Here is an 11710-nt window from a genome sequence, read left to right as displayed (position 1 = left end):
TACACACTATTATGACTCAGAAAAGTTGCGAGGCAAGCGCGGCCAACGCGGCAAGGAAAGAAAAATTGGCAGTGGCTTAGCTCGGCTATGCCAGTAATACGTAGCGACAGGTACCTTTCTCTGGCTGAGCTTGTTTTTCGTTAACTCGAATGGTGTGATCATTCACACGACGGGCCTTCACATCCTCTTCGGTTGGTTCCCATTGACTGACGCCTTCCATAGGCTCCATCTGGGCGGCTATGCGCCGTCTATTACGCTCGGCAGTCTGGCATCTCTGTTTGGCAAGGCGTTCCTCTCTCTGTTCGGACGTCTCCGCTGCTCTCTTCGCCTTCTTACGCTCATTCTCTCTTTGTTAAGTAGCCAATTAATTAATTAATGATTGGTTTTTGGAGAAAGGAAATGGCGCAGTATCTGTCTCATATAGGGAGTTTGCACGATAGCCGGCGGCGCTATGCATTCTGGGTAGTCCGCCATTTTGTCGTCCTTGTTAGCAGCCGACGCACCCAGGCCAGGCAGCAGTGTTTTTGTCCGAGTGCCGTATCGTCTTCTACAGTCATCAAAACTAACAACGGGTTGCATATTCGCCGCCCCGGCGTGCTTTGAAGATGTCGGCAGTTTCGTCAGAGACCTACGTGTCGACTCTGCGCCCGAAAGACCGGGCGCGCTACGAGGAGAAAACAAAACAGTGCGGCATGGACCCATTCACGCTACGCGCGGATGACTGCACTGTCGATTTCAACTTGTGGCCGCCCGTCGACATCGCCGATATTCACGAATCTCTAGTTCTGAGAACTAGTTTTGTTACTCGGCTGCAGCTTAAGGCCAGAAAAGCTTCGGAAGGGCACAACTTCCTCACAAGTGGATGGGTACGCGAGCCATGCATGAAATCGGTCGTAGCCGACACAGTGATACTCAAAACACAGGTAAGGACATAAAACCTTTTTTTTTTCGTGAAGTACTAATTCCTTTCGTCGCCGCTGTCATTTGCGCCCAGGTGAACCACTCGCAAAGTTTGAATAAGCCACCCGTGGACGTGTGGGTCCTCGCAGAAAGCGACGGTCACATTGTGTCGGCTCACTGTACCTGCATGGCCGGCAACGGAGAGGCCTGCTCACATGTTGCTGCCCTGCCATTTTATGTGGAGTGTGGTGTGCGCGCACGTCAAGAACAATCCTGCACAGACGGCCCCAACGCCTGGCTGCCGGCCACCGTCAAGACGATTGGTGTACGAAGAGACGCGTCGCGAGGTGCCTGTTTTGCAAAGCGTAAAGCGCGGGTGCAGAAGTAAAAAACAAACGCGCAGTAAGCCAAGAAATCGTTGTACGCACCTGAAACGAAGTGGAGTGCACAGACTTTATACTTGTCTGGATTGGCGTCAGTCTCACTCCTGTTAATACGTGCCAGCCACTCGCGTCGGCGTCGATATGAAAGCTGCTTTGCTTTCTCGCACTCGTGCAGGCGTATTTTTTGAATCTTGAAGAACCGGCAGTCGGCCTGTCCTGTCTTCAGTTTCTGCGCTTTGCTTTGGGTTCTGCTGGTGCAGCCCACAACAGCACAGTACACCATAACGCCAGCACTGTTGCACGCACGTACTACGCGAGCGTAAAAACCAACGTGCGCTTCCTGCGTCGGCTGCTACCAAGGACGACAAAATGGCGGACTACCCAGAATGCATAGCGCCGCCGGCTTTCGTGCAAACTCCCTATATATCGTTGGACACCTGAACCGCGCCGTAAGGGAAGGGATAAAGGAGGGAGTGAAAGTGCCAAACCTCAGGATCGCAAGCGTTAATTTTCTCTTATCTATACCGCCGTTTAGGAGCGGCGGACACTCCTCTGCATGCATCCCAAACGTGATACGGACGCCCATTACATCTCCGCCTTTTATACGCAATGTTCCGCATGCGACGCGCGGTTAGCGTGATAGAGCGGCGAGGCGGCGACGAAGAACGCGGCGCGGCTGTGGGGTCTGTCTGGTTACCATGGTATCGGCGCATGCGCACAACTGCTCATCCGCGTGACGTCACGCTCGGCGTCGACGGTCGAGCGGGCGCGCGGCCGCGGCGACGGCGAAGCGCACGCCGCACCTTGCTCCTCTCTGGTTTCCATGGTAACGGCGCATGCGCACAACTTTCCTCTCCCATGTACCGCGAAATGCTCGACTGGTAGCCCAGTGTAGCCCCCGCTACAAAACTGATCCGTGCATCCTAGGTCCCTATGTTCGGGAGGCCACCACCGGAGTTAACAAATGTTAATGTTACTGCACGCGCGGGAGTCGACCGCGTGTCTGTGTCGGCAGCCGTGATCGCCGCTTGACTATATGTTCCCTTTGTGTCTCTAGTCAGATGGTTGTCGAAATAAACGGTTGCACTCCGTCTGCTTCGTTCTTAACAAAAAGAAAAGCAGTACAAGCGAACGAAAGCGAATAGGAATAAAGCTAGAAGCGACAATTTTCGTTTGGCTTAAAAGTATCGTGGAAGCGAACGCTGCTGTTCAAATTGACGACACCGAGAAGGCAGCGAAGAAAACATCGCCCGACAGACGCCATAGCCAAAAATGTAACGAGAAGACAACAGGAGACATAGAATGGGGAGTGGGGGATGGATGGATGGATGGATGGATGGATGGATGGATGGATGGACGGACGGACGGACGGACGGACGGACGGACGGACGGACGGACGGACGGACGGACGGACGGACGGACGGACGTGTGTCATCTTATTCGTTAAATTTCTTTTTGTAGCTGCTCGTTCTCAGACACCCTGACCTAGCTTTAAAGAGGAGGGCCCTGCCTCTTGAGTTATGATAAAACGCTTCCTTCCTGAGCTGCCTTTTCCAGTATCGATATACTTCTACACTATGCTTCTTTTCCATTGAATCTATCCAATTTTTACCTTCGACGTGTTTAACCTGTCGTTTAATGCTCTTTCTTTCTCGTTCCTCATGTCTGGCAAACTTACTGGTCAGCTTCCTAGTTCTTTTCCGCCATTGTGAGTCAACGTTCTTTCTGTATAGAAATACCTTAGCTGCACACCTGTTATCGCCCAATTTCCTCAGGCGTTCTTCGTATAGTATTTTACTCTGAGCTTCCCGTGCTTCGAACGTTGCCCCGCCCATATACCCCCGTACTTCCTCGTTTGTGGTTTTCCCGTGGGCACCTAGTGCTAATCTTTCAATAACTCTCTGATTTACTTCTAATCGCGACTGAACTTCAGCCCTTAAGCATAGAACCGCATTTCTGAAAGTAAGCCCCGGCACCATTATTCCTTTCCAAATACCTCTCAGTACTTCATATTTGTTGTGCCCCCACAGTGCCCTATGTTTCATTATTCCGGCATATCTTCGCCCGTTTGCTATGAGAGACTGTTCGTGCTTTTCCGTGTACATATGCCCTTCGTTTACACATACCCCTAGATATTTGTATTCGGCCACTCGGGGTATTTCATGGCCTTGTATTGTAAGCTCCTGATCAGTTGTACCGTTGAAAACCATCACACCTGACTTAGTTGCGCTAAAACTGAAACCCAGACTGTCTCCTTCGTCTCCACAGCAATTAACCAAAATTTGCAAATCTTCCTGGCTATCTGCTAACAGTACAATATCGTCTGCATACATTAAACCCGGTAGTCGTTGCTCAACAACCTTTCCGCCTAATCTGTACGACAGATGATAAGTTCTTTGCGACCTCTCTTTGATACCGTCGAAGAGAGAGCACGCACGCTAAGTACCAATCAATGTTATCAGGATGAGGGCAAACGCATCGTTTTGAGTAGCATCCGGACGGAAAAAAAGCGATAGTGCGCTACAAGGTAGAAAAAGGTTGATCGTAGAAACCTACAACGTTTTACTTGACAGTCTAGGCTTTGTCTACACTGAACTCTGCGAAAGGTTCGGATTCTTAAAATTGCTGACAGAAGTTGGGAGCGAGGCCTCGCTGGCACAGCAGGCTGAGGAGTTGGTGAAAACCTACAAAAATGACTTGGAGCCTGCATTTTACGCTGAAATCGTTTAGTATGCGGACTTTTTGCGCAACTCTGTGTGCCGGGACACGAGTCCTCTGGGAATAATAAGAAGTTGCTGCACAATAGAAAGCTTATTGATATGTTTCCGAACCTTTCTATTGCTTTGCGAATGTACAGTACTCACGGATTGAAATAGGACATTCGGAGCGCGTGGCCGTCGCTTCATGGAGCGCCGCCCGTAGACGCTCATGGAACCAAGGTGGTGCATTGTGGTATGGCGCGAGAGGGAGAACATCTACAAAGCAGAATTGTTCCTTCCAGTAGCCAATGAGCCGGCCTGTGGTTTACCACATGCCTGCGTGGCACTGCAAGGCTAGCGCTCCGAATGTCCTATTTCAATCCGTGAGTACTGTACTTAAGCATACCCGTGGCAAACTGTGAGACCGATCGATCGTTCTCCAAGTTGTCGCTGATAAAAAATCACCTTCGTTCGAGCCCGCTTGACGGCAAGGTGAACTCGCTTGCTGTCATGTTCATTGAAAGTGACCTCCTCCGCGATCTATCCTTCGAACAGACTATATATGATTTCGCCAAATCGAAGGCGCGAAAGATGCCATATTTTAAAAGAGGACTTTTTGCGTTATACATGAAGAGTTCCAATAAGTTCGTTGTGTCGCCTCCCAGCCTCCACGTTGCCAATTAAACGCTGAGCAGTGTAATTCAAGATATGTAAATCTTCGTTGTCCGTCTCTTGTTTGTTCTTCTTTTGATATTTAGCGTGCTTGTAAAGAACTGTATATTTATTGTTTTTGATAGTGCCACGTTTATTTGGTGTCTTCCTTGCTTGTCTTACCTTTAACGAAAATATTTACAAATAATGTTTTGTATTTACAGTTTGTAATTTTCATCTATATTCTAGTCCATTTTTATGGTGTTTGTATTGCCTTAATTATTGTATATATTTATTGCATATTTATAGATTAACATCTATAACGATTACTGCAGTATGATGCTTGAATTTTAATAAAGAATGTTTTGGATACAACCATGCGCCTCCTCACGGGATTAAACTTAGTGATGCAAACAAAGCCTACAGCTTCAGAAGGATCGACATCTGAGCTGTCTTGTCTTTTGTTGTTGTTTGTTTTTTCTTGTTCGTCGTGAGTGCACTAAACTTTTCCTTTAAGCCTAGCTTTTGCTGAAAACAGAATGCAGATTAATCACAAAGTGAACATATGTGTAGGTGTTTACAACAGCACGCGTTTCAAGCAAGTTTTGTTGTTTTCCTTATAATAATAACAATAATAATAATCCCATTGATCGCACTTCGTTCTTTTTAATTTGGTGGAATTAAAATGAAACATGGCATATTTCCAGTAGCGTAGAAGACGACAGGGGGGGGGGGGGGGGGGGTCAGTATAGGGAAAGGGGGCCTGCATGCGCATTAGGCCAGGGCCCCAATTTTTCTTAATCCGGCCCTGCTGACCAGTGTGCCACACGAATGCTTGGCATCGTCACCGTCGGGACTTGTGGCGTTGGTTAACCATGTCATGGCAAAGGAGCACGAGACATCTGCTATCGTGTTGTTGGTTCCTTCTCAGTACTGCACCCTGTAATGATACATTTAAAAAGCCAGCGTGCAGCGTGCCAGACGACCGGCTTTGTTCTGCAGCCGTCAGAGCAATGACAGAGGCAGGTGTTTAATTTGAATGTGAACCCGGTTAAGTGCAAGTCAAACTTCTTGAGGGAAAAAACTATTGTTAAAGAGTCCCATTCTCACTTTCATTGGTCTTTACTACAAATGGCCTCTTGATACCTGGAAGCTGCATATACAGGCTCGCTGTATGGGCAATTGCTTTAGGCAGCGCATGAAATGCATATTCCTCCGGAGCAACCCAGGTCCCAGGCATTCCAATTGGCAAGAGCTGGTGCAGAGTACGCGCGAGGTCTGCTCAGCTGTGGATAAATCTGCCTGTAGAAGCCTACCGTATACCCGTAAAGCGCTGGAGACATTTCCCGTTTGTCGGTTGAGGGTACTGCAGGTTGGCCGGAATCTTATCCTCGTTTGACTTTACTAGTAGTGTCTTTATCTATGATGAAGCCTAGAAGCTCAATCCTGCTGCCTGCTAGCTTAATTTTCCTCGAGTTTATAGTCAGCTCGCATTCTGCAAGATGACCTGCAGATGCGTGAGGTGATCCTCTATATTTGGAAAAAACCACCACATCGCCCATATGTGTACCCATAGCTTAAGTGAATTCGGTGCTCCGGAGGGCTACGTTCATCGGTTTTTGGAATGCAGCTGGAGAACTCGACAAACCGAAAGGTATGGTCGCTCGAACTGGAAGAGGCCTCAAGAGCAAGAAAATGCGGTTTTATCGATGTCGATCCTGGCTATAGATATCGTAATCTGCAAGAAGCCTCTGCTGCAGTACATGGTCGTGAAAACTTGTGCAGCGCCCGTTGAGTACACAACTGCATCAATAGACGGAAAAAGGTAACGACTGTCTTGTTATGGCATTTAACTTCTACTAGTCTACATGCAAGTGGGCAGCGTCGCCTTTATTGGGGGCCAAAACAACTGCAAAGCCCAAGGGCTTTTTGAAGGCCTTGCTGCTCAGGGCCCCGCCCAACAGAGCTCGCTTGTGAACGCTCAGAAGCCTCGGTTTACGGGCCAGTCATCACCTGTGCCGATTCGATTCTGCAGCATATTTACCTTTCCTGGAACTTCGGTGAATATCAATGCAAAAGGTTTCAGGTCAGTCTCTATTTGGGCCTTCTCTGCTGAGGGGCCTTAAGGCGATGTGTATGCCACTGGTCATATTTCAGTAGCAAGCAACTCATGCTATGAGGGACGCCGTTGTGAAGGGTCCAGAAATTTCGACCACCTGGGCTTCTTTAACGTGCTCTGACAACGCACAGTGCACGGGCCTCTAGAATGAAAAATGAAAATTGCGTTTTTCCTTCATAAAAACGCAGCCGCCGCGGAACCCGACCGCGGCGGCTGCGTTTTTACGGAGGAAAAACGCTAAGGCGCCCGTGTGCTGTGCGATGTCAGTGCACGTTAAAGATCCCCAGGTGGTCGAAATTATTCCGGAGCCCTCCACTACGCCACCTCTCTCTTCCTTTCTTCTTTCACTCCCTCCTTTACCCTTCCCTTACGGCGCGGTTCAGGTGTCCAACGATATATGAGAAAGATACTGCGCCATTTCCTTTCCCCCCAAAAAACCAATTATTATTATTTTTTGAGGGGGTGGGGGAGGAAATGGCGCAGCATCTGTCTCACATCTCGGCGGACACATGAACCGCGCCGTAAGGGAAGGGATAAAGGAGGGACTGAGAAAGAAATGATGAAAGAGGTGCAGTAGTGGAGGGCTCCGGAATAATTTCGACCACCTGGGGATCTTTAACGCGCACTGACATCGCACAGCAGTCGGGCGCCTTTTGCGTTTCGCCTCCTCAAGAATTTCGCCTTCATCGAAATTCGAACACCACCATTTCTTTGCTGCTGCGGCATGCTAAAATTGGTTGCGCTGCTGCATGGTAAACAATGGTAATCACAGCGCTGGCCCAATGTACAGAGAACAAATAACATATTTTTTATTGTTTTAATGACATATATATATACTTCCCGTTACTTTCACTCTAAAAGAGAGATTTCTCAGCATACACTATGTCTATGTTACAGCATTCCGTACAATACAAATAATGTATGTCGACGCAAGAGATGTGTTACGTTTATCTCAAACGGCGCAGCTTACATTTTTAGTACATCATTTTGCGCATCATTCACGCATTTCATGTGTGATCATTCCGTGCATACTGTCCACGCAGTATAGAAGGATCATTCTGTGTACAGTGAGTGCACGCAATTTAATACATGTACGATGTACCTTACAATCATATGTAATTGCAAAAAAATGTTTAGTATTGTAAGCGCAGTGCAGGACCTTCGTATTCATCTGTACGTACATGTATTCGTCATCATCGCTCATCTTCGTATCCGGAGGAGTGTCCGCCATTCTTGCGAGTGTGAGTCAAGCTCGCTCCGCCCTGTCCCACAAGGGGTGCAGGTGCTGGGACGAGGGGTGGAGGTGCGCTCAATTTTTCTCTAGTCTCGACCTAAGATCAGGATACTGGCAAATCCCCATGCATGAGGGCCACAAAGAAAAGACAGCTTTTGCCACACCCGATGGCTTATACGAGTTCAACGTTATGCCATTCAGCCCGTGCAATGTACCAGCCACGTTCGAACGCATGATTGACACCGTTCTCCGCGGCTTGAAATGGAAAACTTCTCTACTATTCGGACGACGTAGTCATTTTCTCCTCGACTTTTTCTGAGTACCTTTCTCGCCTCTATGAAGTTCTAAGTTCTCTTTCCGAGGCCGGCCTTCAGTTACACACGAAGAAACGTTGCTTTGCTTCCACTTTTATTAAGACCTCGGTCACATCGTCAGTAAGAAGGGCGTACAGCCTAAGCCTGAGAAAATTGCTGCCTTCTACATTTTCCCCGCCCAACGCGTGTTAAAGACCTGAGCAGTTTTCTTGGACTAGCGCCACACTTCCGTCTCTTCATCCACAGTTTTGCCTTTTCGCGACCACTATGCATCAACTTCTTAGTGGCAGCACGCCTTTCGTTTGGTCTGAAGCCTGCGCGGCCGTCTTTACGACCCTAAAGCAGGCTCTCACATCTGATCCGATACTGGCCCACTTCGATGACAACGCCCCAACAATTTTACACACGGACGGCAGTGGACACGGCATTGGTGTCATTCTTTATAGCGCCCGCGCTCGTCGAGCGAGCAAGTGATTGCCTATGCAAGTCATACCATGGCTGTAGCCGAACGGAACTACACGATCACTGAAGGAGTGTCTCGCTGTTGTCTGGGTCGTTCGGAAATTTCGCCCCTATTTGCACGGCCGCCAGTTTACTGCCGTCACTGACCATCATGCCCTGTGCTGGTTGTCGTCACACAAGTCTTTGTCCGGGCGCCTCGGACGTTGGATTCTCCTCCTGCAGGAATTTGACTTTACCGTCACCTACAAATCGGGGGAAAAAACACAAGGACGCAGAAGCGCTCTCTCGCTGCCCACTCGCCTCACCACCACCTCCCTGCGTGACTTCAGCTTAATTCACCATCCCTCCAATCTGCTCATTCAACGGCTATCTCGACCTGGACAGCCGCAGCCAACGATTTGATGCCCGCTCCCAGGCTCGGCGGTTTCGCCTCAGTACAGCGGGCCGATCCTTACTGTCGGACTCTCATGGATCGTCTCAGTGGCGCCACGTGCCCTCCCAATGCCCGTCTACGTCGCCAACCTAACTGTTTCAAGCTGGTCGACGACAGCCTTCTTTGGCGCAGTTATAGTTCCCTCGGTCACTCCTGGGTACCTGTCATGTACCCCGTTCTCTTCGCCATGAAGTTTTGCAGGAGTTTCACGAGGACCCCATGGCCGGCCACTTAGGCTTCTAGAAAACTTATGACCTTTTTTTTGGCCTGGCCACTGAACCTCTGTTTAAAATATATTGCCTATTGCATCCCTTGCCAACGCCGCAAACGCACCATGTCTCCTCTTGCGGGCCTCCTACAGCCTCTAACCTGTCCTTTCTCCCCCTTCGAAGTCGTTGGAATTGACCTCTACGGTCCCTTTCCGTTAACTCCATCGGGCAACCGTTGGATAGGCACCGCCATCGACCACTTAACCAGATATACGCTGAAACGGCCCCCGTTCCTTCCGGCTCTGCTTCTGAAATTGATAATTTCTTCCTGAATTCCATACTTCTGCGCCATGGAGCCCCCCGTGTCCTTATCAGTGACCGCGGCAAGTCATTCCTCTGCAACGTCCTTGCCGAAGTTCTTCATGCTCTTAGAACTGTCCACAAAACCACTTCCGCCTATCACCTCCAGACCAATGGGCGCACAGAGCGCTTTCATCGCACGCTGTCAGATACGCTGTCCACGTATATCCAGCCAGACCACACCTACTGGGACACCATGCTCTCTTTCGTTATCTTTGCTTACAACACTGCAGGGCAAAGAACTATACGCGCACCTACTTTCACCCTTGAAGCATTTTTCTTATCTGCCCCCCCCCCCAAACCTCTTCTGCCCTCTCACACGAATAATTTACTTCACGTCTTGCTTACTGCAGTACCATTGCCCACCTGGATACTAACGACGGCCAAGCCTCCCGGAAAAGCGCCCATGACTTTACCCACCATGCTGTATCATTTTTCCCTGGCGATGAAGTGTTGCTGTGTGCTCCAGTGCGTACTCCCGGCTTGTGTGAAAAATTCCCCAGTCGCTATATTGGTCCGGACACCGTTCTCAAACAAACGTCCCCAGTGAACTATCCCGTTGCCCCTGTCAGTCCTGTAAATGAGCGTCGTTGCCGCGGTGCAGAGATCGGCCATGTTTCGTGCTTAACGCCCTGCGCCCGTCGCCACATTTCGCTATAACCTGCGCCCGGGACGGTCGCTTTCGCCCGTGAGGGAAGAAAGCGTAAGCACAGTGCGCGACCTTCGTCTTCATTTGTACAAACATGTATTCATCATCATCGCTCATCTTCGTCTTCGGAGGTGTGTCGCTATTCTTGTGAGCGTGAATAAAGCTCGCTCCGTCCTATCTCACAGCACTTATGTAAACGCGTGAAAGCAAGCAACTATCACGCAATGACCTTCGCTGTCCATGCTAATCTATGCGACACCAATAAAATTCACTTAATAATCAGTTCCCATGATGTACCAACTCTTCTGCAGACCAAACACGATGACTGCTTCGTGAACAGCGATAACTATAACCTTTGGCCGTAAAGTTCCGAGACTGAGTCCATTAAAAAAAAATGCGTTTAAAATTGAAAGCGTTTCTGCAGCCCCCCCCCCCCCCCCCTCGAAATAGTCTTCCTTGTAGTCTATACCAGCCTCCAAAGCTTCTTGAGGTCTTGGAAACAGTCGGAAAACGCTTCTTTGGGCAGGGCTGTTGCTCCTTTGTCGTGGCGTCTTGAGTGGCCTCCACGCTCCCCATCCAGCGACCTTTTAGGGCTCTCTTCACACGAGGAAACAAGAAAAAATCGCATGGGGAGAGGTCAGGCGAGTATGGCGGATGGGGAAGTACAGTAATGCTGTGTTCGGCGAGGAATTTTGTCTAGCTGAGAGCAGCGTGCGGCCTTGCGTTATCGTGGAGAAGGCTCCATTGTCCAGATGCCCATAAGTCAGGGCGACGGCGTCGCAGTGCATCACGCATGGGTTGGAGCATGTGGATATAAAACTCCTGATTCACCGTCTGCCCTTGTGGGACGAACTCGTGGTGTATGACACCTCTGGCATCGAAAAAAAACTATCAGCATCGTCTTTGTTTCTGTCTTCTGTCGCCGCACCTTTCTCGACGCCGGAGATCTTGTGGACCGCCATTAGGCGCTCTGCCCCTTTGTTTGAGGATCGTATTAAAAACACCATGTTTCGTCTTCAGCAATGATGCTGTCGACGAATGCAGCATCCTTCTCTGCCTCGGAGAGCAAATCAGCGCTCACTGATGCCCGCGTGTCCTTCTGGTCCTATGTGAGGGAGTGCGGCACAAGTCTGGCATTCAGCTTTTGTTTCCCCAAGTTCTCACGCAAAATTTGGTGGCACGTTGTCTTACTAATGTCCAGAGCATCTGATAGCATGCGGACTGTAATGGTGCGGTCTTGCGCTGTACGATTTCCCTGATCTGAGCCACGTTGTTTTCATTCCATGAGGTTGAAGGG

Source organism: Amblyomma americanum, chromosome 1, assembly GCF_052857255.1.
Source record: "Amblyomma americanum isolate KBUSLIRL-KWMA chromosome 1, ASM5285725v1, whole genome shotgun sequence".
Taxonomy (NCBI): domain Eukaryota; kingdom Metazoa; phylum Arthropoda; class Arachnida; order Ixodida; family Ixodidae; genus Amblyomma; species Amblyomma americanum.
The sequence above is the reverse complement of the archived record's forward strand: the minus strand, read 5'-3'. Positions refer to the sequence as shown.